General features: G+C 35.1%; 1 protein-coding gene across 3 annotated transcripts in view; it reads left to right on the top strand.

Annotated features, from left to right (window-relative positions):
• Positions 1 to 27,145, top strand: part of LOC306669957 (bifunctional heparan sulfate N-deacetylase/N-sulfotransferase 3) — a 190,430-nt gene that overhangs the window by 24,622 nt on the left and 138,663 nt on the right. Inside the window, exons 1-2 of one of the 3 annotated variants that reach the window (XM_079154209.1) lie at positions 23,772 to 24,147; positions 25,092 to 25,114. The exons of the other annotated variants lie outside the window; for them this stretch is intronic. The gene's annotated coding sequence lies outside the window, so the exon portion shown is untranslated. Of the gene's footprint in view, positions 1 to 23,771; positions 24,148 to 25,091; positions 25,115 to 27,145 lie in introns of those variants that run through there. 3 annotated transcript variants of the gene reach the window in all.

Genomic DNA, 27,145 nt, shown 5'->3' with positions numbered 1-27,145 from the left:
AAGCAAATCCTTAAACATTCTCTTCTCCCAGATTTGCAAAATCTCAACTATTTTTCTCTAGACTTGCACGTTTTATGGACTGAAAAGCTCTTTATCATTGCTTCTTTCTCATTGGTTTTCCTTGCCAATTAACATGGCTGAACATACTGTTCATGCTAAAGGAGAGATTGTGTCCAAATCTCAGGTTTGAATCTTTCTAGTTTATTCTCTTTCATAATCAGTTTCCATATCTTTAATGTGAGAATAATACCTACTTCATGGCAGATATGTGACCTATGACAGTCTATTTCAAATGCCTATACTAGTAGATCTTCAACAAATTTAATCTTTTTTTAAAATATATATTTTAGTTGTAGATGGGCACGATACCTTTTATTTATTTATATATGGTGCTGAGGATTGAACACAGTGCCTTACATGTGCTAGGCAAGTGCTGTACTACTGAGCCACAACCCCAGCTCCAACAAATTTAATCTTTTAAAAATATTTTTAAAATACTTGCACTGGGAGCAAATATTTGAATAGCACTTTGGGAGTAATTCTAAAATGAGTAAAATTAATTATTTTCAATATCTCAGAGTTATTACAAAGGGAAAAACGAATCTCTTTTGCTCATCATCTCAAAAAATACAAATTGGCATCTGCAATATGCTTGACATTCTTCCAGGTGCTGGTGATACAGTGGTAGCCAAATAAAGACAAGTTTGCTACCTGCGCATATCTTACACCTCTGGTGAGAGGTGAGAGACCATAAACGCATAAGCAAAAGAACAAATAAAATAATAGTAAATAGGAATAGAGATGTTTGAAGAAAAGAAAGCAGGGTCCATGAAATGAAGAGTGGTGGAAGGTGCTGAGGGTGGGTAGGAGTGAGCAAAATTTAAATGCTGATTTGGAGAAGCCAGATATGGAAATCCTCTGTGATGTTGCTTGTGAGTTGAGATTGAGAGGGAAGAACCTTCAGAAAGTACAAATATCTGCAGTGAATGAGTTCTGTGCAAAAGAAGCAGGCGCTCCCATGGGGCAAGTTGTGGTCAGAGAGAGAGAGGACAGCATGAGTGAGTATAGTAGATGTGAGAAACCCAGGGATGGGATTAGGGGTCCGATAGGCCATGGAGGGGAGTTTGACTTCTATTCTGATTTTCAGGAAAGTCATTGCTATTCTTTGGAAAAGTAGTGGTAAGATCTGATTCATGTTTTTAAAAAATTATATGTTGTCATATGAAGAATGAGTCACAGAAAATAATGAAATGTGAGAACCTAGTCAGATATCCATTACAGTAGGCCCAGCAAGTGATAATGATGATAAGAAATTAACAAGAAGTTAACAAGTTTGAGATATAGTGGAAACACAGCTCAAAGAACTTCTTAATGGATGGCATGTTGGGAACATTAGAAAAAAATGGAATCAGAAGATTTTGGCTTGACAGCAGTGTATTCCCTTAGCTGGGGAATGCTGAAAAGAGTACACTACAGTGGTTGTGACATACCTGTGGACACAGGCCAGGTTTGCATCCCAGGTTCATCTCTTACCAGTCTTGGCCAAATTATATAGCTTCTTTTCTTCAGTTTCTTTTTGTTAAAAATCAGGATTATAACATCTGTCTCCTAAATGTGCTTTTTAAAGATAATATGATTAAGTTCATGTAAAGTTCATAGAATAGTGCCAGACGCATGCTGTTTTTATTGAGGGCTGATGATGACAAAAAGTTCTATTTTGTATGTTAGGTTTGTGATACCTTTTAGATACCCAAATTAGGCAGGCAGTTAGGTATTTAAGTCTTGAGTTCAAGGAGTCAGGTACAAAGATATAAATTGAGAACTCTTTAGCATATTGGTAGTGTTTAAAGTCCCAATACTAGGAGAAACCTTTGAGGAACAGACTTTGGAGAAGAAAAGAGAACCAGTAGGCACTTCGTTGTTAAAGTCATAGCTCAGTTATACTTAGATGTCACAGAAATGTTTTAAGATTCTGAATAAATTCTTTATCTCATTATTTTTAGAGAAATCCTGTTCACAAATTAAATCATTAAAGTTTTATTTGAAATTCTGAATCACACATTTTCCATTTTCCATTTCCTATATATGCTTTTTTATCGGATTATATATTCTTCATGGTAACATTATGTGTCATCATTCTTAATGTCCTATACTATCCCTGTCACTGAGTAATACACATAGGCTCCCTCAATAAATATCTGTTGGGATAATTATTTAAAGGACTTTTGATGAATAATCTGTCTTTTCCTTGGTACCATATGAAGATCTAGTGACTGAGGATAAGAATTATTTTGCTGTAAGAAAGAAGATTAACTGAACTAATTTTATTGGAAAAAATTTGACCCCTTTGGAAAAACAAAGATGAATTCAGACTCATAAATAAACTTACTTTCTAGATCATTTGTTTCTCTACTGCACAAGGAATAGAGGAAAATTGAGAAGATGGTGGGACTTTAGGATTTGGGCAGACTTGTGCTCAAATCTCAGATCCACACAAGTTGTGAGACAGAAACTAGTTTCTTACCTTATTTAAATCCATCTTCTCTTATTTAAAATAAAGTTGATAATAATAACTATCTCATGATGTTTAAAGGGGTCCATGTGGCCTGGAATAAATTGAATACTCACATATTGGTTTCCTTGTCTCCTCTATATAACATGTTGCATGTTAGGGTAGGGTTTTTGCACATACTTATCTATTATTTTCAGTAGACAAACCAAAATTATGTATAATCATGTATCAATTAATAGCAGGGGTGCATCTGAGAAATGCATTTTTAGGCAGTTTCATTGTTGTGAGACTATCATAGTGTGTACCTACACCAATGTAGATGTTGCAAGTCAATCACTTAATGTAACTTCTTGATGCAATTAACAAACACAGTAGGCATGAGATGTATGAAAAGCTGTTACCATTGTAGGAGGGTATACCATGTTACCATAAAGTTTTATAAGTAGACCAGATGCACCCTGAAATGATGACAAAAATATAGTATATTAATATGTAAATCAGTAACATTTATTATCAAGTGTATGTAACATTCATAACTATATGTGCTATACTTTTGTGTGACTTATATTCTTTTGTATAGTAGGTATGTTTATGCCAGCATTGCCACAAATACAGAAATAATGCATTTTGCTATAATGTTATGATGGTAACTTCACTAGGTAATTTAAGAATTTTTCAGCTCTATTACAATATGGGACTACCATCATGTATGTAATCTGTTTTTGTCTGAAACATTGCTATTGGCATATGATTATAAATTTAAAACTTAGTTTTTTTTTTATGTAATGCATATAATGCAACTGATAGATTGTGCATGTGTGTATGTGATGGATGTGTGAATACAAAAGTATATTGCACTATAAAATGTATTTTTGAGTTTTATGTAAATAATTTTACTTATTTTTAAACAAAAGTACATATGTGACAAGATCTTTCGTATGTAACTGTAGGGATTTGTCTCATGGTAATAATTTATTGCTTATAAAAAAGACTTAACAACAGCCATAGGCAAGGACTGCTATGATCTCCTTATTTCCTGCCTCCCAGAGGATAAACTGTGTTAATTAATTACATTTGAAGGGGGAGTAAGCCTCTCTGCTATATCCACATCAAGCTATTGTCTCATTACTTACTGATACTTGTTACAATTTATTAACTGTGAATTACACCTCACAGAAAATTAACCCTTCTTTCTACACTCAATTTGACAGATATGAAAGTTGCATAGAGTTACAAACCAGCTAGTTGGCTTCCTGAGGATATAGATATGAAACAATTTCCTGCAGCATTGACTCTTAGAAGAATTTAACAGCTTTTGTAAATCTAGTACCAATGCTCATTTTCAAGTCAGGTGCAAGCACATAAATCATGTTCAGCAGTGTACCTGTCTTTAGAAAGCTGTTTACAGCCATGTATATTTATTAGATTTTCATGGTTTCGAGCAATGTTTTCTTTTCCCTGTCCTATTTTTTTGCCCAAATACACACACACACACACACACACACACACACACACACTCACACTCACTCACAAATTTCTATCACAAAACGTGTCTGAATACATCATAAAGCATTGCCTTTGGGAAATATTATTTTTCTACTTATATGTTGTGCTATTGATTCAAATAAAACCTTAAAGAAACTGAATCTTTTGCAATCCATGGGTATTTACATGTTTGCTTTTGCCACTGTTAAGAATTGTGAGAAGTCTAAGATTTCACAAGCAAGCTAATAAGTCAGCCTGACACAATTTCATGGATACTGGCAGAAGGCACATCAGTCCCTGGTTAGAAAGAAAGGAATTCATAATAGCCAGAGTGCCAGCATTTGAGCTGGTTCTGTAAGTTTCAGGTGCTATAGAGTGATATGAGAGGGCCATATGATATCTATGCATATACTGAATTGCATTACAGAAGAATAAACTTTGGAAACCCAGATCTTTTATAATTGGCAGTAGGCCTGGATGACCTTTATCCCAGAGGAAAATATTGTTTTCTCTTTACCAGAAAGTAGGTAGAATTGTCCTTTGCTACAAAGGAAGACACTATTTCTATGTTCTGAGACTGTTTCCAAATATCCTTGAAAAAACATTACACAGCAAAAGCAGTCAATGTCTGTGCTTCCAAGACATGCATAAGTATAAGAGTACCATGAATTGTCCTTTTTTTTTTTTTTTTGGAAGTGCTAGGGATTGAACTCAGGGCCTCATACATGCTAGGTAAGCACTACCACTGAATTATATACCCATTTCCCCCGTGAATTGTTTTCTTTTTTTTTTTTTTTATTGCAAACAAATGGGATACATGTTGTTTCTCTGTTTGTACATGGAGTCAAGGCATACCATTTGTGTAATCATAAATTTACATAGGGTAATGTTGTTTGATTCATTCTGTTTTTTTTTTTTCCTTCTCCCCACCCATCCCACCCCTCTTTTCCCTCTATACAGTCCTTCATTCCTCCATTCTTGCCACCCTCCTTAACCCTAACCCTAAACCTAACCCTAACCCTAATGCTAACCCCTCCCACCCCCCATTATATGTCATCATCCGCTTATCAGCGAGATCATTTGTCCTTTGGTTTTTTGAGATTGGCTTATCTCACTTAGCATGATATTCTCCTATTTCATCCATTTACCTGCAAATGCCATAATTTTATCATTCTTCATGGTGGAGTAATATTCCATTGTATATATATATGCCACAGATTCTTTATCCATTCATCAACTGAAGGGCATCTAGGTTGGTTCCACAATCTGGCTATGGTGAATTGAGCAGCTATGAACATTGATGTGGCTGTATCTCTGTAGTATGCTGATTTTGAGTCCTTTGGGTATAGACCAAGGAGTGGGATAGCTGGGTCAAATGGTGGTTCCATTCCAAGCTTTCTGAGGAATCTCCATACTGCTTTCCAGAGTGGCTGTATTAATTTGCAACCCCACCAGCAATGTACGAGTGTACCTTTTTCCCTACATCCTCGCCAACACCTATTGTTGCTTGTGTTCTTGATAATAGCCATGCTAATTGGGATGAGATGGAATCTTAGGGTAGTTTTGATTTGCATTTCTCTTATTACTAGAGATGTTGAACATTTTCTCATATATCTGTTGATTGCTTGTACATCTTCTTCTGTGAAGTGTCTGTTCATTCCCTTAGCCCATTTTTCGATTGAATTATTTGTATTCTTGGTGTAGAGTTTTTTGAGTTCTTTATAGATTCTGGAAATTAGCACTATATCTGAAGTATGAGTGGCAAAGATATTCTCCCACTCTGTTGACTCTCTCTTTACATTACTGATAGTTTCCTTTGCTGAGAGAAAGCTTTTTAGTTTGAATCTATCCCAGTGGTTGATTCTTGCTTTTATTTCTTGTGCTATGGGAGTCCTGTTTAAGGAAGTCTGATCCTAGGCCGACATGTTGAAGATTTGGACCTACTTTTTCTTCTATAAGATGCCGGGTCTCTGGTCTGATTCCAAGGTCCTTGATCCATTTTGAGTGAGTTTTGTGCAGGGTGAGAGATAGGGGTTTAATTTCATTCTGTTGCATATGGTTTTTCAGTTTTCCCAGCACTGTTTGTTGAAGAGGCTATCTTTTCTCCATTGCATATTTTTGGCCCCTTTGTCTAGTATGAGAAAATTGTATTTATTTGGGTTTGTGTCCATGTCCCTCTATTCTGTACCATTGATCTACCTGTCTATTTTGGTACCAATACCATGCCGTTTTTGTTACTATTGCTTTGTAGTAAGAGTTGAAGATCTGGTATTGCCATACCCCGTTTCCAAGTATTGCTTCGCTCTTTCTACTGAGGATTGCTTGAGCTATTCTGGGTTTCTTATTCTTCTAGATGAATTTCATAATTGCTTGCTCTATTTCTGTAAGGTACATCATTGGGATTTTAATTGGAATTGCATTGAATCTATATAGCACTTTTGGTAGTATGGCCATTTTGACAATATTAATTCTGCCTATCCAAGGACATGGGAGATCTTTCCATCTTTTAAGGTTTTCTTTAATTTCTTTCTTTAGTGTTCTGTAGTTCTCATTGTAGAGGTCTTTCACCTCTTTTGTGAAATTGAGTCCCAAGTATTTTATTTTGTTCGATGCTATTGTGAATGGGGTAGTTTTCCTAATTTCTCTTTCTGAAGATTCATCACTTATGTATAAAAATGCATTGGATTTATGAGCATTGAGCTTGTAACCTGCTACTTTACTGAATTCACTTATGAGTTCTAAAAGTTTCCTGGTGGAATTTCCAGGTTCCTCTAAATATATACTCATGTCATCAGCGAACAGGGATAGTTTGAGCTCTTCTTTTCCTATTCCTATCCCTTTAATTTCTTTGGTTTGTCTAATTGCTCTGGCTAGAGTTTCAAGGACGATGTTGAATAGAAGTGGTGAAAGAGGGCATCCCTGCCTTGTTCCAGTTTTTAGGGGAAATGCTTTCAGTTTTTCACCATTTAGAATGATATTGGCCATGGACTTAGCATAGATGGCCTTTACAATGTTAAGGAATGTTCCCGCTATCCCAATTTTTTCTAGTGTTTTGAGCATGAAGGGATGCTGTATTTTATCAAATGCTTTTTCTGCATCTATCAAAATAATCATGTGATTCTTAACTTTAAGTCTGTTGATATGGTGAATGATATTTATTGATTTCCGAATGTTGAACCAACCTTGCATCCCTGGGATAAAACCCACTTGATCGTGGTGCGCTATATTTTTAATATATTTTTGTATGTGATTTGCTAAAATTTTGTTGAGATTCTGCATCGATGTTCATTAAGGATATTGGTCTGAAATTTTCTTTCCTCATTGCGTCTCTGTCTGGTTTAGGTATCAGGGTGATATTGGCTTTATAGAATGAGTTTGGGAGGGTTCATGGAATACTTTGAAGAGTATTGGAATAGCTCTTCTTTAAAGGTTTTGTAGAACTCGGCTGAGAACCCATCTGTTCCCGGACTTTTCTTTGTTGGGAGGCTTTTGATGACCTCTTCTATTTCATTGCTTGAAATTGATTTATTTAAGTTGTGTATATCCTCCTCGTTCAGTTTAGGTAATTCATATGTCTCTAGAGCCATGAATTGTTTTCTAATGCCACTAACACTTTTCTTCATGGATGTATGTTACAGTTTAATTGTGTTTTCGATGTGTAAGCTTTTACAGTTAATATAAATTTGGGTGCTATGAATATTTAGTCCTCAAATCACATAGTCCTCTTGCAAGGAATATCTCAATTTTTTCAAATAAAGTAAAAATTCAGTTTTTAATTTTTGCTCAAATTCCTTAACCTCTGGTTGTCTCAATTTCCTCATTGTAAAATGAATAATAGTATCTAATTTGACAAGTTTTGGGTAGATTAAATGGGACAGTCCATGTAAAGTGCTTATCACAGATCCTGGTACATATTAAGTGTCCATCATTCAATGTGTAAGTATACTTTGATGACAGGTATTTATCCCCCCTTATTAAACCATCAACATTGGGCTTTTTTTTAGACATACCTTGAGAGTGCTTGTTTGTCTTTTGTTGATATAGAAGCATTTATCAGGAAAGGGTAGTGATAGAAATAAATGATATTTTTTGAAAATGTGTATTTAAGTTGATTATTTGATATATAATTAATGCTTTTATATATTATTACTTTTTATTTTATTCATTTATTCCATTCTTAACATTGTTTTCATAGAGAGTGTAATTTTAGCTATGAATAGAATTGAAGTCAGACATTATTGAAGGTTGCATAGTTTACATATGGAAGAACAAGAGTCAAAATCTGAATCTAGACTGAAACTCTTGCCTTTTAAATTTCTAACTGTTTAATCTTACTTCCCTTACTTCCTGTCTATCTTTTGGGACTGGCTATTGGAAAATGATTGAAAATCCTCTCTACTCTTTAGGTACCTGCATTCTTCTATGTTTGACTTTTGTTTATTTATTTATTTATTTATTTATTTTGAGAAAACAGGGTAATGTAAGTCAGAGGATATAAAGTAGCAGCTATATAGGATGAACAAGTGTAGAGATTTAATGTACAACAAAAGACTATAGTTAATAAAATTGTCATGTATTTGAGATTGCTGCAAAATGCATAGATTTTAGCTGCTCTTGCCTCAAAAATATTTTTGAATGTATAAATATGTGAGATGATAGTTATGTTTATTTGCCTCATTATGCTAACCATTTTGCTATGCATATATGCCTTACATCATTACACTATATCGTTTAAACAAAAACAATGATATTTGCTTTTAAAAATATGTCTACAGTGTGCTAGGATTGAGCAATACTTGTGACCCAGATGCCACCTTTTGTACTACAGGTTACAACCAGATCCAAAGTTCAGTCAATATGTTTTTCTTATTCTTCTTGAAAATGATTCCTAGCTTAACAATTTTTAAGTCTCTTTCAGGAACTTTAACTACAGTGTGACATCTCTGAGAAATGCTATTCTGCTTCTTTGGTCTCTTGGCTTTTATAAAAAGCATTACATTAATCAGAAAATATTATGTCAATAAACCTATAATCATATCAAAATCCTCATTATGATAAATTATTAAGAACACAGGGTTTTACTTTGATAGACATTATTTTACAGACAAATAATAGTAAAAACATTCTTTTTGAACTTAACTCCATAGGAATTTTCTTTTATATCAGTTTTTTTCAGAATATTTAATTATACATTCTTTAAAGTAACTGATATGAAAATCAAAGTGGAGAAATATTTTTTTAACGCTGAAATCAAGTGTGCTATGGGTTTGCAGCAGAATTACTATTCTATATCACCAGAAATTTTTATTGACAATAGCAGACCAAATCTAACGTCTTCTGTAATAATGCTTTTAGTTGTATCAAAAATATAACCACATCAAGAAAAATTTTTAAAAAAGTCTAATATAAGGGTTCAGACAACAGTCTCAAGATCTGCCTGAAGACATTTAAAATTCAAATATAATCATTATAATCATTCTATATAATCATTATATAGACATAAATTGAAAAAGGTACTAATAAAATTATTCTGGTTCTTTAGTTGAAATTAGTCTCATAGTCCCTGAAAATAATAAATTGATGTTATAATATAGAGCAAATAAATCAATAAACATAATATCCAGTGTATTAGGTGGGGGAAAACAATTACAATCTTTCATTGATGACATTGTTGCATCCAGGTACCTGCTCTTACTGAAGATGATTATTCTTGAGTTGTGTTTTTATTATTATTATTATTATTATTATTATTGTTTTTTTTTTTCTTGTGGAGATGTGAAAGAAGAAGAACTCCCCCTTGCCTTTTGGGGTTTGTTTTGTTCTTTGTTGTGACCCTGCTCCATTAAAATTTTTAGGGGAAAATAACAGATATATGTGTGTGTGTGTGTGTGTGTGTGTGTGTATGTGTGTGTGTGTATATACCAAATCTAACGTCTTCTGTAATAATGCTTTTAGTATGTGTATATATACACATACACACACACACACACACACACACAAACACATCATGGTCTCACAGGAAAATGAGAACATGAAGCCATTAAGTAAAGAATTACACTGTTTACCTGGTCAGCTTTCCCTGGGAGTTCAATTACTGTATTGGCTTTAATCTGTTCCACTGAGCATTTACTGGGAGCATCAGCCATTATTGACTACCACCTCACTACATAGCTATATTGTTACTTCAAATTTATCTGAAATACAATGTGCTAGATTTGAGCAGTATTTCAGTATTTCAGTAGAGATTTTTTGTTCTGTTCCATGATACCATCATCTATAGGAAAGTTTTGTTATTTTACATTAATATGTTAGTAAGTAGGATCCTCATTTTCTTGGAGACCTGCTCCTCCCCCATGACTATTTCTGAAAAATTCTGTGACTTTTCTCATACCTGTTTCATACCTATTATTCCTCTGTCTTTTTTGTACCCTGTTCTTAATATTTCAGTTTTAACATCTTGCCATCAAGTCTCCTTCCTAGAACTTGTTTAAACTCTGAGCTGTTTCCAATTTATGAGGAGTTTTGGAAATTTCTCTTTGCTTTGAGTAATGAAATAGGGACTAGGATTCAAACAGTGTAGTAAAATCTTTTCATAGTTTGTCTCTGGTTCATTGATATGATCCAGATTCTCATGTGTACATCTCACTAGATTTTAACAGTTTTATTTCAGTACCCCTAACATCTTAAAACTTAGTCATTCGGATACCACCCACTTGCCCTTTGACACCTTCTTCCTGATTGGAAGAGGCATTTATGTGTATGAGTCACCTCCTGCCAGCTTTACAGGAATTACATAAAAGCTGCCTGCTAACCATCATGGCCTAAGGATAAAAAAATCACAGTTAGTGTTAAAGTAAAAGTCATTATCGCTTGTGGAGAAGCACAATAGAGCACTTTAGGACCTTAACGCTCAGAACATCATACCTTTATCTATACTCTATACTATAAATGAGCAAACTCAAATCCTATGCTTTCATAAGTTTGCATAACTTGTTAGTATAATAATACTAAATCCATTTAAATTTTTTTTGGTGTGTGAATCGTAACAAAATAAATGAAAAGTTAATTCCTACTCAAGACAGATTATATATATGTCTAATATTCTAGATTATATATGTGGAGATGTGAAGAAAGAAGAACTCACATACATTCTTGGATTTCAGAATCAATTTTATCTATACTCCCCATTTTGATGTTTGTTTTGTTCTTGACCCTGCTCTATTCAAATTTGTAGAGAAAAAAATAACATATACATATATCATGATCTCACAGGAAAACGAAAACACAAAGCCATTAAGTAAAGAATTTCACTGTCCATCTGGTCAGTGAAATTATATGAAGAGAGAATATGGATTAAGAAGTAAACATAATATGAGCAAAACATTTTATCTTTCCATGCTAATACAAAAATATTAATGTGAACAGACATTTAAAGATAGAACATATGGCAGAAACAGTTTTTTTTGTGTGTGTGTTCCTAAAAAATGCAAAGTCCTGTCTATGTAAGTTACAATATGTAGAATGCATATTAGTCAAGAATTTCTAATTTTCTTGTTCCTGGGCAAGATAGCTTAGGCCACATGGAAATATGACTTTGAATTCCCCATTCTGCCTCTTATTATTGGATGGGTTTAAGCTACTCTCTTAACATGTCTGAACTTAATGTAAAGGGGTAAAAAAATAGTTCCTTCCCTTCCCCTCTTGAATGATTGTAAGGATCAAATGAGACACATAAAAACTTTTTGAGAATTATACGTGTGACACAAAAGTGAAGTGATACAAAGGTGAACAAATGTTTTTATCTCAGCATCAGAATTGTAGCATTCTAGTATTCCATCATTATTCTCTTGGTGGCACAAAATATAGTACTGCTTCAAAGTGTATATATGCAGGCATGGAATGCCAGTTCACAGTGTCTTTCTGTTAGAGTGTCTCTAGATCTTGACTTTCCTCAGAGGTGACTGTAAGATCCTTGGTTTACTACTGTGCAAGATGATTAGGAAGGTAGGGAAAAGCTTAACTCTTGCTGTTGAAGAGACTCCTGGATGGTCCATATTCCTTTCCTTTCCTTTCCATCAGTCCTCCTACTCACACATTCACAGATATGTGAAACCTTAAAGAAAGTCACATGGCATTTCTCCAGATACCTCCACATTGTCTCCATCATAGAGTTTCTCTCAGCTGTAAATAACCCTAATCAGTTATAGTGCCTCCTAGGAATTTGGGTGGGACATGGAAGTTTGAATGCCAATCCAGAGCTTCTTCAGAATTTATATTTGGCTTTCATGATGGGAGGTGTAGTAGGGGGAGTGAAGAGTAGTGTGTCTCTAAAAATGCATTAAGTCATTGTCCTTCTGAGAATGATAGGTTCTTAGAGATTTTCTTCCCATTTTGCACAGAAGGTTTGCTCCCAGTGTTACAAAGGACAGCATATAATCAAGATCATGGACAGAGAGCCCACAGAACGGGAGAAAATCTTTACTACCTGCACCTTGGATAGAGCATCTATCTCCAGGATGTACAAAGAACTCAAAAAACCAACACCAAAAAACAAATAACCCAGTCAATAAATGGGCCAAGGAACTGAATAGACACTTCATAGAAGAAGAAATATGAATGATCAAAAAATATATGAAACATGTTCAACTTCTGTAGCAATTTGAGAAATGCAAATTAAATTCCATCTCACTCTTTTCATACTGGCAATTAACAAGAACACAAGTAATAATAAACGTTGGTGAGGATGTGGGGAAAAAGGTTTCTTCATACATTGCTGGTGGTACTACAAACTGGTGCAACCACTTGGAAAGTAGTATGGAGATTTCTTAGAAAACTTGGAATGGAACCAGTTATCCCACTTCTTAGCTTATACCCAAAGGACTTAAAATCAGCATACTACAGTGAGGCAGCCACATCAATTTTTATAGCAGCTCAATTCACAATAGCTAGATTGTGGAACCAACCTAGGTGCCCTTCAACAGATGAGTGGACAAAGAAAATGTGATATATATATATATATATATACATATATATCTACACACACACGCAATGGAATATTACTCAGCTTTAAAGAGGAATAAAATTATGGCTGGCAAATGGATGGAACTGGAGAATATGCTAAGTGATATAAGCCAGATCCAAATAACCGAAGGCCAAATGTTCTTATATGTGGATGTTGACACTTAAGAAGGAAGGGTAGGGAGGGAAAGCATAGACGTTCATTGAGTTAGACAAAGTGGAATGAAGGGAAGGAAACGAACCTCGGAATAGAAAAGACAGTAGAATTAATTAGACATAACTTTCCTATGCTCATATATGAATATATGACCAGTGTAACTCCACATCATGTTTGACCACAAGAATGGGATCAAAATTGTCATGGGTTGCACCCCACATATGTATAATATATCACAATACACACTACTATCATGTATATCTAAAAACCACAAATAAAAAAATAAAATTATGGAAAAAAACAACAAAGGACAGCACATAGAAGTCAACAAAGGTGTATAACACTCAAGGTCAAAAAGACAGACCTTATTAACTTTTCCTAGAGGGGAGTTCTGAACCTAGAAGCCTACATATTAATGCATGGATGGTTGACCTTACTAATTCTCAAGTAGGACAGGCTTCCCAAAGTAGAACCTGTGGGCTGTTGTAAGATACAACTGAAGATCATTTCTTATAACAGGGAAATTCACCATATAAGGGATATTAAAGGTGAGTTACAATGTGTCTTGTTTTTATCATGGTGAAGCAATCACATCTCAAAACAGTAAGCCGGAGACTGGAGTTCTACAGTCCCTCCCAAGGGCACAATCCCAGTGGACCATAGGACCTTCTACTAAGCCTACCTTTTAAATCCTCACTGGCTCCCCATATTCCCACTCTGGGGACCAAGCCTCTGATACATGAACTTTTGGTGGAAAAAATTTAAAAAACCAAACCACAGCCTTGTGTAACTGTTCCATTATACCTCCACTTCTACAGCTCCACAAGGCATCACTTCATCTGGACTATATGCAGGGTCTCAGACATGAGACCCTGGCTTTCCAGCCTTTCTTTTGAAATTTCAGTGGAATCCATCATGTCTTATTAATTCTCTTTTACTGTGAACCCATAAAACTGTCATCACCTGGACACCATCAAGGACTGTCACTAACAAAAGTCATGCTCAGGTCTACTTAAAGCATGGCTGCGGTTGTGGTGCATTTCACCAGGAAACATGGAGTGGAATTATTCAGTGGTTTTGGGTTTGACCCATGGAGAACAACCTCACTCAGCCTCTGAAGCAGATTTGAATTTCTAGGCCTCTGGCCCTGTGGTGGTAGTGTCACATGTGAAGAAGTGTCCCCAAAGAAAGTTCTGGGGAGTTCATGGATAGAAGGGGAATGGGAGAATGTGATTCAGTACCAGAAGGGTTCTTGGCATATGTGATGGAAAAGAATTTCAGTGCACACCAGTTCAGAGGCATAGATAGAGACATATTAAAGAAAATAGATACATATCCAGGGGAGAATTAGGACAATCTCAGGAGTGAGACACCTTTTGGGGCAAAGCAAGGAATTTAAGGGAGAACATATGAGCAAGGCATGTAAAGGGTTCCTGACTCTTTTATGGGAAACATGAGTGAGGACTATGGACAGGTTTGTGTGAGTGGTATTGACATCTAAAGATGTTTTGGTGGTCTGACAATCTCAGGATCCTCAGGCTGTTGTGGTTCTCAATTCACTGATCAGTTAGCACTGAAAACTCCCTTAAGTTATAGGTTTCTCTAAATTTTGTGAGATGCCTTTGGGTCTTTTCCCAGTGCTCTTGAGGATTAGTATTCCTGTTAATCTCTTTTGCAAGTGTATGCTCTCCTATGCCCTTCTCAATGGCACCCTCCTGACCTAAACACATTTTCACTCCTTCCTTGGCCAACCTACCAGTTTTCCAAATCTTTCCACTCTGTTCCATTTGCACCTGAGTCTCACTGTAAATTTAAAAGCTATCAATAATACCCATGCCACAACCTGAATGTACTGTTGTTTTGAAATATATGCCAAATAAATTAGTCTATCAATCTTAATTTTGATGTTCATAACATCTTAAGGCGTGAACTTAAATCAGTCAGTCTCTTTGTTATACTGTAGAGATGGCCTTTTTTTTTCTAACTTCTGAAACAGTGGTCCACTTTATGCTTTGAATATAGCCCTTGCTGCTCTGCCACTGCACTTATTTTTAAAATGTACATATTTCTTTCTTTTCCTATCTCCCTGCTCCTCCCTAATCTCTCCTGGTCCCTAATCTCAGGGAAAACAGAATTACAGTTCTTCCTGATCCTAGGCAGAATTATCTGTCTCTGAGTGCACACCCACTATAGGAAAAAAGCAATCCAAACTTTGAGGATGGTACCAGAAGATCTCAGAAATAACTACCTTCCAAATTAACAAGTGAATTACAACTCCAACAGAGAATACATGGAATGTAACCTTTGAGTCACCTCTTTAAAAGCCCCTTGTTCCTGCTGATGGACAGCCTTTGGGACAGAACTCCCCTGTGTTTCCCCTTTGTAATCAAAGCAATAAACTTTGTTTTTCCTCTTCTCAAAATGTGTTTTTATTGGATTGGCATTGGGATTAAGGACTGAGCTTTTGGCAATACTTCTAGTAGAATTCTCATTTACATCTTCATTCTGGTCAAAGACATTTCAGCTCTTCTGTCATCTCATCCTCTTCTGAACCCTCACTAGAATTGCCTGCAATGCTCCAGCTATGGCATTTGGGCTGTTCCTAGCATGCTTTTTCAAACTCTTCCCACTTCTGCCTTTCACCCAATTCCAAAGTTGTCACCACATTTTTAGATATAGTTATAAAAGAAGTCCACTCCTCAGTTTCAATTTTCTGTTTTACTGCATTTTTCATTACTATAACAAAACATCAGAGGTAGGCTAAATTCATAAAGAAATGAGATTTACTAAATTCACAGTTTTGGAGCTGAAAGTGTAAAAAGCATGGTATAAATTCTGGTAAGGGACACTCTATACTCCCCCTGCCTCATATACATCACTGTGTGGGCCTTGGGAATGACAGGAGCATGTGTGAGAAGAAGAAATCACATTGCCAAACAGGAAGCCAGAGAGGATGGACTCTCACAATCCCCTTCCAACTATATGCCTATATTAGTAACTTTTTTGTCACTATTATAAAACATCTGAGAAAATCAGCTTAAAGGAGGAAAGATTTCTTTTGGTTCATGGTTTCAGTTCATGGTCACATGGTCCATTGATTCTGGGTCTGAGGTAAGGTATGAATGTTATCGTCCTTGTCACTGATGCCAATCCAATAACAAGGACATGGTTTTGAGAAAAAGGAAAAAGAAGTTTTATTGCTTTGCTAGCAAAGGAGAAATACAGGGGACTCCCATCCAAGAGGCCGTGATTCTGCTTATCAGGAGGAATAGGGGAATTTTAAAGAATCTCTTCAAAGGTGGTATTCCAGGTGTGTTCTGGCAGGGGGTCTCAGGGTACTCTGATGGTGTGTTAGCATTCACTTGTTAATTTGGAAGATATTCACTTCCTAGATCCTCTGGCAGGCATCTTCTTCCTGTGGGGAAAAAGAAAAATGTCCTTTTAAAAATAAGCCTTAGAACAATGAGGGCTGTATTCAAAAGGTGAAGTGGAGTGTCTGGTTATTTCCTTAGCCCATTTATTGATTGGGTTATTTGTATTCTTGGTGTAAAGTTTCTTGAGTTCTTTATAAATTCTGGAGATTAGTGCTGTATTGGAAGTGTGTGTGGCAAAGATTTTCTCCCACTCTGTAGGCTCTTTCTTCACATTGTTGATTGTTTTCTTTGCTGAGAAACTTTGTAGTTTGAATCTATTCTATTTATTGATTCCTGCTTTTATTTCTTGTGCTTTGGGAGTCTTGTTAAGGAAGTCTAGACTGACATGATGAAGATTTGGGTGTACATTTTCCTTTATTTTTTTGGTGCAGGGTTTCTGGTCTAATTCCTAGGTCCTTGATCCATTTTGAGTTGAGTTTTGTACAGGGTGAGAGATAGGGGTTTAATTTCATTTTGCTGTGTATGGATTTCCAGTTTTCCCAGCACCATTTGTTGAAGAGGCTATCTTTTTTCTCCATTGTATGTTTTTGGTACCTTTGTCTAGTATGAGATAACTGTATTTATGTGGGTTTATCTCTGTGTCTTCTACTCTGTACCTGCCTGTCTATTGTGGTGCTAATACCATGAATACCATGCCATTTTTGTTTCTATTGCTCTATAGTATAGTTTAAGGTCTGGTATTGTGATAACCTCCTGCTTCACTCTAAGGCTAAGGAACTGAGTGCATACTTCACAGAAGATCTATAAGCAATCAACAGATATATGAAAAAATGTTCAACATCTCTAGTAATAAAAGAAATGCAAATCAAAACTATACTAAGATTTCATCCACCCCAATTAGAATGGCAATTATCAAGAATACAACAATAGGAGTAGGCAAGGATGTGGGGAAAAAGATACACTCACACATTGGTGGTGGGATTGCAAACTGGTGCAGCCACTCTGGAAAGCAGTATGGTGATTCCTTAGAAAACTTGGAATGGACCCACCATTTCACCCAGCTATCCCACTCCTTTGCCTATACCCAAAGGACTTAAAATCAGCATACTATAGTAATGTAGTATCTGTAATGTACTATAATATAATATCAATGTTTATAGTAGCTCAATTCACAATAGCTAGATTGTGAAACCAATCTAGATGTCCTTCAATAGATGAATGGATAAAGAAACTGTGGTATATATACACAATGGAATATTATTCAACCATAAAGAAGAATAAAACTTTGGCATTTGAAAGTAAATTGGAGAATATAATGCTAAGTGAGATAAGCCAATCCCCCAAAACCAAAGATGGAATGTTTTCTTTCATAAGTTGATGATGATACATAAAGGGGATGGGGGGATGGGGGATTAAGAGAAGAATGGAAGAACTTCAGAATGTGTAGAGGGAAATGAAAGGTGGGGAGGGGGCACGGGGAAGGAAAGATAATGGAATGAGACAAACATCATTACCCTATCTCTACTTCATGTAAAACCAGAGAAATGAAAAGTTGTACCTCGTTTGTGTACAATGACTCAAATAATAATAATAATCATCATCATCATAAAAAGGTGAAATGGACCACTGTTACATGAACACCACTGCAGGGAGGATATGGCAGAGCAAAGCTACTTACCTCATGGTGGCCAGGAAGTAGGAAGACAGAAAAATCCTGCAAAGGGCAAGACACATGCTTCAAGTAGGTGCTTCCAGGTCCACCCTGCTGTCCCTGCTTCTCCAAGTAGGCCTCACCTGCTAAAGTCATCTCCAAAGAAAGACTAAGTCTTCAATACATAAGCCTTGGAGGGACATTCTAGATCTAAAGAATTATAGCCTTCAATTAATGCACAGACCTCCCATAAGACCCCTCTTATGGGTTCTACACCATCATCACCACATTGAAGAAAAATCTTCAAATGCATGAATCTTGTGGAAGACATTTAAACATAACTAAGCCATGACAGTATGAAATTGATTATACTGCAAATGTTTGTGTGAAAGGAATGTGTAAAAGGAACATGTTCTAAAGCCTTCCAATTTTTTAACCACTATTGTCTTTCTCAAAATCATCACTCTATACAAAACATAGACATGGGTGAAAATGAACTGCTAAAGATGTGCTTTTTCAAACAAATCAAGTAATTTGATTTGTAAACCTTCTCTTCCTTGGTAATGGAATATATAGTTTTCAGTGGTTTTTTAGACATTTGGACAATAGCATCACTGACTACATTTTCATTTGATTTTATTTGAAGTTCTCTTTATAAAGAAATTGGGTGTTTTCCCAGATCCTGTCTGAAGTACCTAAAACTCTTCCCTCTGCAGGAGCTAAAAGGTCCTTGATTTACATCTAAATTGGGTCACTGAGAGCAAATGACTGGTGGCCTGATTCAAATAAAATAATGACATCTTCCCCAGTTTTAGAGTCACCTCCCCAATTATAACTCAAAATGTAAATCAAGCCTACAACTTATTATTAGAAGAAATACTGAGAATGGTCTGAAGTTACAAAGTAAACAAATGTGAACTTATATATCCTGTTCAGTTATTTAAATGATTAAAACTTTGAAGTTCTGCTTTATGTTTCACCTGTGTTTATATGAACCCTGCCTACCAATTACACTTAAACATCTGGAATGTGTTTGTGTTTTCCTGTGCCAGCTTCTTCTTGAACGAGGGGTTATTGACAGGGTACTTAGAAGCTGTGATGCTTAAGAAAGGGAGGATTTTATGTAAGGAAGAACACTCTAATGATCCTGAGCAGATGAAAAGATGAAACTCTGAGAACAAGTTAGTAGCTGAGTTGATAACTATAAAAGAAAATTTAGTCAAAGCTACTTCATCATAGAAGTACGTGCCAGGCTTATTTCCTTACGCTCAAAGCACACCTAAGAGGAAAAGGCACAGAGGTTTGGAGCACTCACAGGAAGCCCCACACCATGAATGAGGAAAACAATGATATATTCTCAGTACATGTAGCAGCCCAGGCAGAGAACCATTTGATGCTCATGGCATTGTCTAGCAGCTCCTGTTGGTTGTCCATTAGGAATGAGAACCTACACCTACATGTGCATGCCTAGTGCAGCCCTGCCATCAGAACTTGGAGAACATTGAGCGAATCTGCCTTCCAGGCTGTTTTTCACAGAGGTGAATGTCATATATGTTCAATAGCAAGTTACATTTTGAAGGCAAATATAATTTAAGGTTTGCTTCTGCTTTGGGAAATATGTTGAGCCATAGAATAGATGGCCTGTCTTATCAAAGCTCATGGGAGTGAATATGAAGTCAAGAATCAGGGGCTTTTTAACTCTGAATTAATTGGGTTGGAGTTTTTGACCTTTAATTAAACAAAACAGAAGAATAAATGGATTTCCTTCCTGTTTATAATAGAAACTTAAAATCAAGTAAGCTACAAGAACAAGCTGCTAATTTTTGGTAACAAATATATATAAAATATAAAACACAAAGCACTATTTCTGACTGACATTGAACTCATTATTTATTTGGAACCTGTAACTTTTAATAATTTCCTTCACTCAAAAGGAAGAAAAAAAATTAAAGGAAAGAGTTATTTCTCCTCAGATATATTTTTCAGGCATAAGTAGTTTTCAAGCATTTTATGAGCTAGTCGGCTGTATGAAAAGAGGCTTCATCACCTGAAGAAAATATTTTCAGAAGCAGAATCCCAAACCAAAATACAAGAGATTTTTATGATGCAGAAGTTTTATGAAAGGGTCTGATTGGTCCGTTACAGAGATAAAGTACTACTTCTGTATATAAGATTAAAATTACATTTTAAAAATTTAATGGAAATGAATATTATTTTGTTTTGTTTTTACTTTTATAACCTAACTGGTGGATACTTAAAAGTATGCTGTTAAATCAAGACAGATTTTTTGCAAATTCTGCAAAGTTTTGCTGATAAAACCTAAGACCCAAAGAATTTTTTTTCTTTATAGGAACAATGTCAATTCGTACAGCACAGTCCTTGGAATGAGGAATAGGCAGTAAAATGTTCATTCTTTGATTTAGAGAGAGATGCTTCCATTTTCTCAGTGGAAAATACTGAGCATGGCAATCTCCACGGTGTCTTTTAGTTCTCACATTCCACTCCATGATTATCACAAACAACATACATATTTTGAATCCTAGCAGAGCACTTTCTAACCAGGCTCTGGTTACCAAACATCTTCTGGTCACACTGAGGAAGTGTAATACCATCTCTTTCCCTTTTCCAGTGTAGTAATTTGCTTCCCCAACTACGTCTACTGTAGTTTAGTCCACACAGAACTAATATTAGTACCTGAAGTGTTGTATATTTTTGTGTTTGCATTATAATAGACTGTATTTTATATTTCTGTAATTGCTCTCCTTTTTCTTAATCTTATATGTAGTAGTATCATATTTAATGTTACACAATACCTGTTTTAGTAGTTGAAGTAAGGTATTAAAATGTTACTGTGATGATTATGTTCCAGCTAAGCTTTACATATATTCTTTCATTGGAAACCAATGAGTACTTATTGTCACCTTGTTTTTTCAGAAACAGGAAACAGGCTCAGAAAAGATATTTTCCAAAGGGAAAACTTAGTCCAGGCCCACAAACCTTCCTCCCAGAAACCATACTATTTGTCTTTCTGAACAGCCTCTCAGTTACAATTGTCAGAAAGTTACAAAAAGTTGTTACCTTAGCTTGGTTTGTCTTGAAGTCTCTGTCAGATGTTAGGCTATTACTGTTTCTGATCTCTTCAGGTCAACTGGCCTTTCCTCTCTTTTCATCTTCAGAGTCACCATCCTTTTTGTTTTTTCTACTGTCCCTCTACTGTCTCTCTAAATGTTCCTTCCAGAGAACCTAGGTTGATCCAGAGAATTTTTTCCCTCAATTTTAGTTTCCTTTTTTGTCCCTAGAACTCTACTTTAGTGTTGGGCTGATACAGCTCTAAATTCTAGGTTAGAAAAATATATTTGTTTATACATTCAAGAAATATCTATGAGTGTTTACTGCGTGGTACTGGGCAATGTGTGGTGCATGAAGCAGGCAAATTCCCTGCTCACTTGTTCCTTATGTTCAATATGAGTAGATGACAGTATAACATTGCAGACACTGATGGGTGTTGTGGAGAAAATTATGTAAGGCAAAGCAGATAGGGAAGTCTGGGCTTAATGGGGTAGAGGAATGTTGCTAAATTTAAAGGATATCCACAAAAAACCTTCCTGTTAAGGTACTATTTGAAGAAAGACATTTGAATTAAATTATAACGATATAGGGGAAAAGACTTAATGACAGAGAGAAAGAAAGGGAAGTGAAAAGCCCCCAAAATAGAAATAATTTTGTTGTGTTTCCCTATCAACAGAAAGTTCTGTTGTCTGGACGGAAGTAAGAAGAATTAACTGACACCCAAAATTGTTTGACTCATCTATAATTTATTCAAGAGTGACATTTCACTTTTAAAATATGAATCATTTTCCAGAAAACTGACTTTAGATTTTAATATCATTTTTATTTAGTGCTTTACAATGTAAAAAGACTTTTCCCAGGTAATATCTCAGTTTCTTCTCAAACCTTCCTGTCACTTAGTGATGGTCTTAATTTGATTATCCTACCAACTGATGCAAGATATAATGCATAGTATATACTCAATAAATATATATATTGAATTAATGAGTTGATTTATTAGTTTGGAGGCACACTTTTAATTTATGAACTTTATCATGTTCATTATTATTGAATATTAGTGATTGCTTTATACTGCAGTGAAGCCTCAGAGGCTGTGCTGATGTGTTAGATCATTTGCTTCTACCTTAATTTGCATGTGTATTTAATATTTATGGTGATTTATACTTTTTCTGCCTAACTCTTCCATTATGCTCTTTAGCATCTTGCCCTGCATTTGCTTTCTATAGGCTCATAATTTGTATTATATAGTCTGTTATGTTCTTAGAAACTAGGTCACGAAGCTTATTAGAACTATATGAAAAATAAGGTGATTTCAAATGAGAGGATGAAACCCTTTCTTAAAGAATAAATTTGTATTGGTGCATTTGTGCCATTATAACGAAATGACACAGGTAATTTGCAAACAATATAATTTTTCTCCCTATTCTAGAGGCTGAAAAGTGCAAGATCAAGACATCAACACATTTAGTGTTAGGCGAAGGCCAATTCTCTCTAGTTCCAAGATGAACCGTTGATGCTGTCTCCTCTTAAGGAGATGAGTGTTATATCCTTATATGGTGAAGGGACAGAAAAGGCAAACCCACTCTCTCTAGTACTTTCATAAGGACCCTAATTGCATCCATGAGAGCTCTGCTCTTATGACATTAATCACCCCCAAAGGGCCCACCTATTAATATTATCATACTGGTGACTGCATTTCAATATATGAATTTGGGTTGTGCATACAGACCATGGCAAAATTCAACTTTACTATTTGCTTCCTAACGGCTCTATTGATATGATAGGCTTTTTGCTTATTTCGGTATCTATTATTAGGTTCTAGTAGAATAAAGTGTCTAGGCAAATTGTACACTTATGCCTTTTCTTCAACCTGCATCAGAGAAAATTATAAAGCATTCAGTCCTTCTAAAACAGGATCCAGAATCTGATCTAGAGTATATTAGAGGGATGTTCTTCATTAAACCAAAACTTACACATTTATAAGCATTCATGACTTCCAGTTTTGTGTGAGTCTTACTTTCACCAAAGCAGGGGCTCCCATCCAATATTGATGAGAATTTCTCTGCCACACCCTTTAGCCCACAGCAATGGCGTCTGCTGACGATTGGACTGGACCTCTGAAACTGCAGGCCCAAAACCGGTTCTGGGTTTTTTTTTTTTTTTTTTTTCCTTTTTCTTTTTTTATGTTTAGGATAACATTCAATAAATTGCATGAGAAGTTGAGTACTTTTTTAAAAAATATGCTTTGTGTTAGATTGTTTTGTCTGTGTTATGAGCATTCTTAAGGTAGGCCAGGCTAAGCTGTGGTGTTTGCATTTTTGACGTATGTTATTTTCAACTTAAAATGGATTCATCAGTATATCACTAGTATATCACTAAGGCAAGAAGTATCTATTCACTAATAGTAATAATAAAAGAATTGAATTCTATGAAGAAATAATGCAGGGAAACCATATGTGGAGTTATTAGCAGGGCATCTGTTTAAAAGAAGATGATAAAAAATTTATTAAAAATCAAATTTATAATGGATATGTTAATCAAGTTGATTTAACCATCTTATAATGAGTCTATTTATCAAAACATTATATTCTACATAGTTAAATATATAAAATTTAAATTTGTCCATTATACCTTAATTAATATGGGGGATTTTTTTTTTTCTTAAAAAGCAAATAGAAAAAAAAAAAATAAAGAAAAGAGGGTGCTCAAGAAATACCTCACCAAAGAGATTTTATTTAATCAAAGTCCTGAAAGTGTAAGTAAATCACATGAGTAAATGGAGAAGGCTTTTATGAGTGAACAGCAAGACTGAAGACCTGAAGGTGAGAAGAAAGTTGGAATGTTCCAGGAATCACACAAAGCCAACCATGTGCAGAGTTGAGTGAGTATGAAGGAGAATAAAAGACGATAATGTGATAAGGTATTGGGTGAGGGCTAAATAGTGTGAAGATTTCTGAACATCAGTTGTCACTTTTCCCAAGAGTTCATGATGTGTTTGACTTTATACCACTTTTGTTTAAAGCCACAGTGAAGAGTATGGGGCATCTATTGGAAATAATTTTGTTAACTCATACAAGGCCCTTATAATAAAATTTTGGAAAAAATCATGAGGACAACAGTACTCACAGTGGTACACTCTGACTTTTAAAATTTCTTTATCGAGGCGAAGTTTACTTATATAAGTTTTATAGTAAAAAATTCAGTGGCATTTAGTGATGCATGTATAAAGTTCAAATACCACCTCTGTCTAGTTCAATATTCTCATCACCTCATAAGAAACCTCATATCTACTTAATAGTCACAACTAATTTTCCCTTATCCTATAAAACAATACAATATTTTTTCTATGGATTTACATATTTTATTCAGATAGTACATTATAAATGCAGTTATATGCTATGTCACATTTTATGTCTGGTTTCCTTGACTTAGCATAATTTTTTTGAGGTTCACTCATGTAGTAACATGTAGTAGTACCATTTCTTTTAATGAACGGATAATATACCATCATATACAAATTCCACTATTTGTTTATCTATTGTTTCCACATTTTTGCTATCATGAATAGTGCTACCATGAATATTTGTGTACAACTATTTGTCTGAACAATGTTTTCAATTCTTTGGGGTGTATAGCTATGAATGGAAATGCTGAGTAATGTGGTAATTCTGTTTGTCTTTTTCATGAACCATTACTCAATTGTTTTCCACATTACTGAACCATTTTATAGTTCCATGGTTCTATAATTCTTAAACTACCTATGTACTTTATAAATGTTTGCTTCCTCACACCTTATCTTCACTAGGTTGGATCTGTTTACCCTAGGTTATCATATATTACCTAAAGTGGTAAGTTGATCATCTGGTTCTCCCAAATCAGTGGAAAAGGAGGTGTTTTTTTTTTTGTTGTTGTTGTTGTTGTTTTGTTTTGTTTTTTATTAAGGAAAATGAAATGAAAAAGATAAAGAAAAACTTTAATGGCTACAAACAATGTTGTATTATTTCTAACTCAAAGTGCTCTACATGTGATAAATGTAGATATGGATATAGAGACAGAGACAGAGATGGAGAAATATGTAGATATATGTATGCATAGAAAATCTACTGGTTCCATTTCACAGGAGAACCCTGACAAACACATGAGTTTTGATTAATCAATCAATTGAATAATGCATACATAGGCAGATAGATTTGTTTTAAGGAATTGGCTTAGATGATTATGGAAATTGAGAAATACAAAAGTATTCAGTCAGCCAGCTATATATCCTTGGAAGCCAACAGTTTAGTTCTTGTCCAATTTTGAAGACCTGAGAAACAGGAGAACTGATGATATATGAGACATCCTAATGCCTTGAACCTCAAACTCACAAAAAGACCAATGTTCCAGCTCAAGGTATCAGACAGAAAAAATTCCCTCTTATTTCCAAGATGTTCAGTGGTTTTGTTTTATTCATTCCTTTAACTTATTGGATAAGATCCGCTCATGTTAGTAAGAGCAATCGGCATTACTCATCCTAATGTTAATCTCCAAAAACACCTTATCAGACATATCCAAGACATTGTTTGACCAAATATATAGGTAACCCATGTCCTGTTCAAGTTAACAACATGAAATCAAAATTTTTCAGAGTACTTTTGAGCCAACACATTTTCTAAGACCTCCTCTGAATTCTGATAATCTTTGTATATTCTAGTTTTTCCTACAGTGTTTCTGATTTGAGAATTCATAGTACCCCTTACCTGTGTGGTCCATAGAGTTATTGACTAGTTCATAAGTACTTTGTACTGGGAACTATGGAAAGCAATAGAAATCAAAGACTTCATACACTAAAGGAAAAAACAGACCTATAAATAATTAGAAACTGTCTTGAACTATTTGAAATCAAGGAACAGGTCAGTGAATCTTAGCAGGTGCTATATGTCACATCTTAAAATCACTCAAGATGCTTTGATCTTGCTTAAACAATATTACACAGAATATCTGGGTTAGAATTCAAAAACCTGTATTAAGATTCGCAGATAATTTTCCTTGTACATAGTAGTTTGAGAAGCACTGAAATAGAACATGCTATTTCAGAATGTTTTTAAATAAAATGCTTTAGAATTACTATTTTCCAATTTGAAATGTTGAAATATCTACCAATTCAAAATAGTTTCTGAAAATAAGATAGTAAAAGAATGTTCAAAATAAGTAATGTACAATATTCATTTCATTTTCAAATCTTTATGATTTCATTACATTATTAGATCAATCTGAAATTCATTTATGTTGATACTCGAGTTATGTACTCATTCTTTTTCTGATCTTTTTTTTTATTGTAAACAAATGGGATACATGTTGTTTCTCTGTTTGTACATGGCGTAAAGGCATACCATTTGTGTAATCATAAATTTACATAGAGTAATGTTGTTTGATTCATTCTGTTATTTATTCCCTTCCCCCCACCCCTCCCACCCCTCTTTTCCCTCTATACAGTCCTTCCTTCCTCCATACTTGCCCCCCTCCCTAACCCTAACTCTAACCCTAACACTAACCCTTCCCTCCCCCCATTATGTGTCATCATCCACTTATTAGCGATATCATTCGTCCTTTGGCTTTTTGAGATTGGCTTATCTCACTTAGCATGATATTCTCCAATTTCATCCATTTGCCTGCAAATGCCATAATTTTATCATTCTTTATGGCTGAGTGATATTCCATTGTATATATATATATACCACAGTTTCTTTATCCATTCATCAATTGAAGGACATCTAGGTTGGTTCCCCAGTCTGGCTATTCTGAATTGAGCAGCTATGAACATTGATGTGGCTGTATCTCTGTAGTATGCTGATTTTAAGTCCTTTGGGTATAGGCCAAGGAGTGGGATAGCTGGGTCA

This window comes from Sciurus vulgaris (assembly GCF_902686455.1).
Source record: "Sciurus vulgaris genome assembly, chromosome: 9".
Lineage (NCBI taxonomy): Eukaryota > Metazoa > Chordata > Mammalia > Rodentia > Sciuridae > Sciurus > Sciurus vulgaris.
The sequence above is the reverse complement of the archived record's forward strand: the minus strand, read 5'-3'. Positions and strand labels throughout refer to the sequence as shown.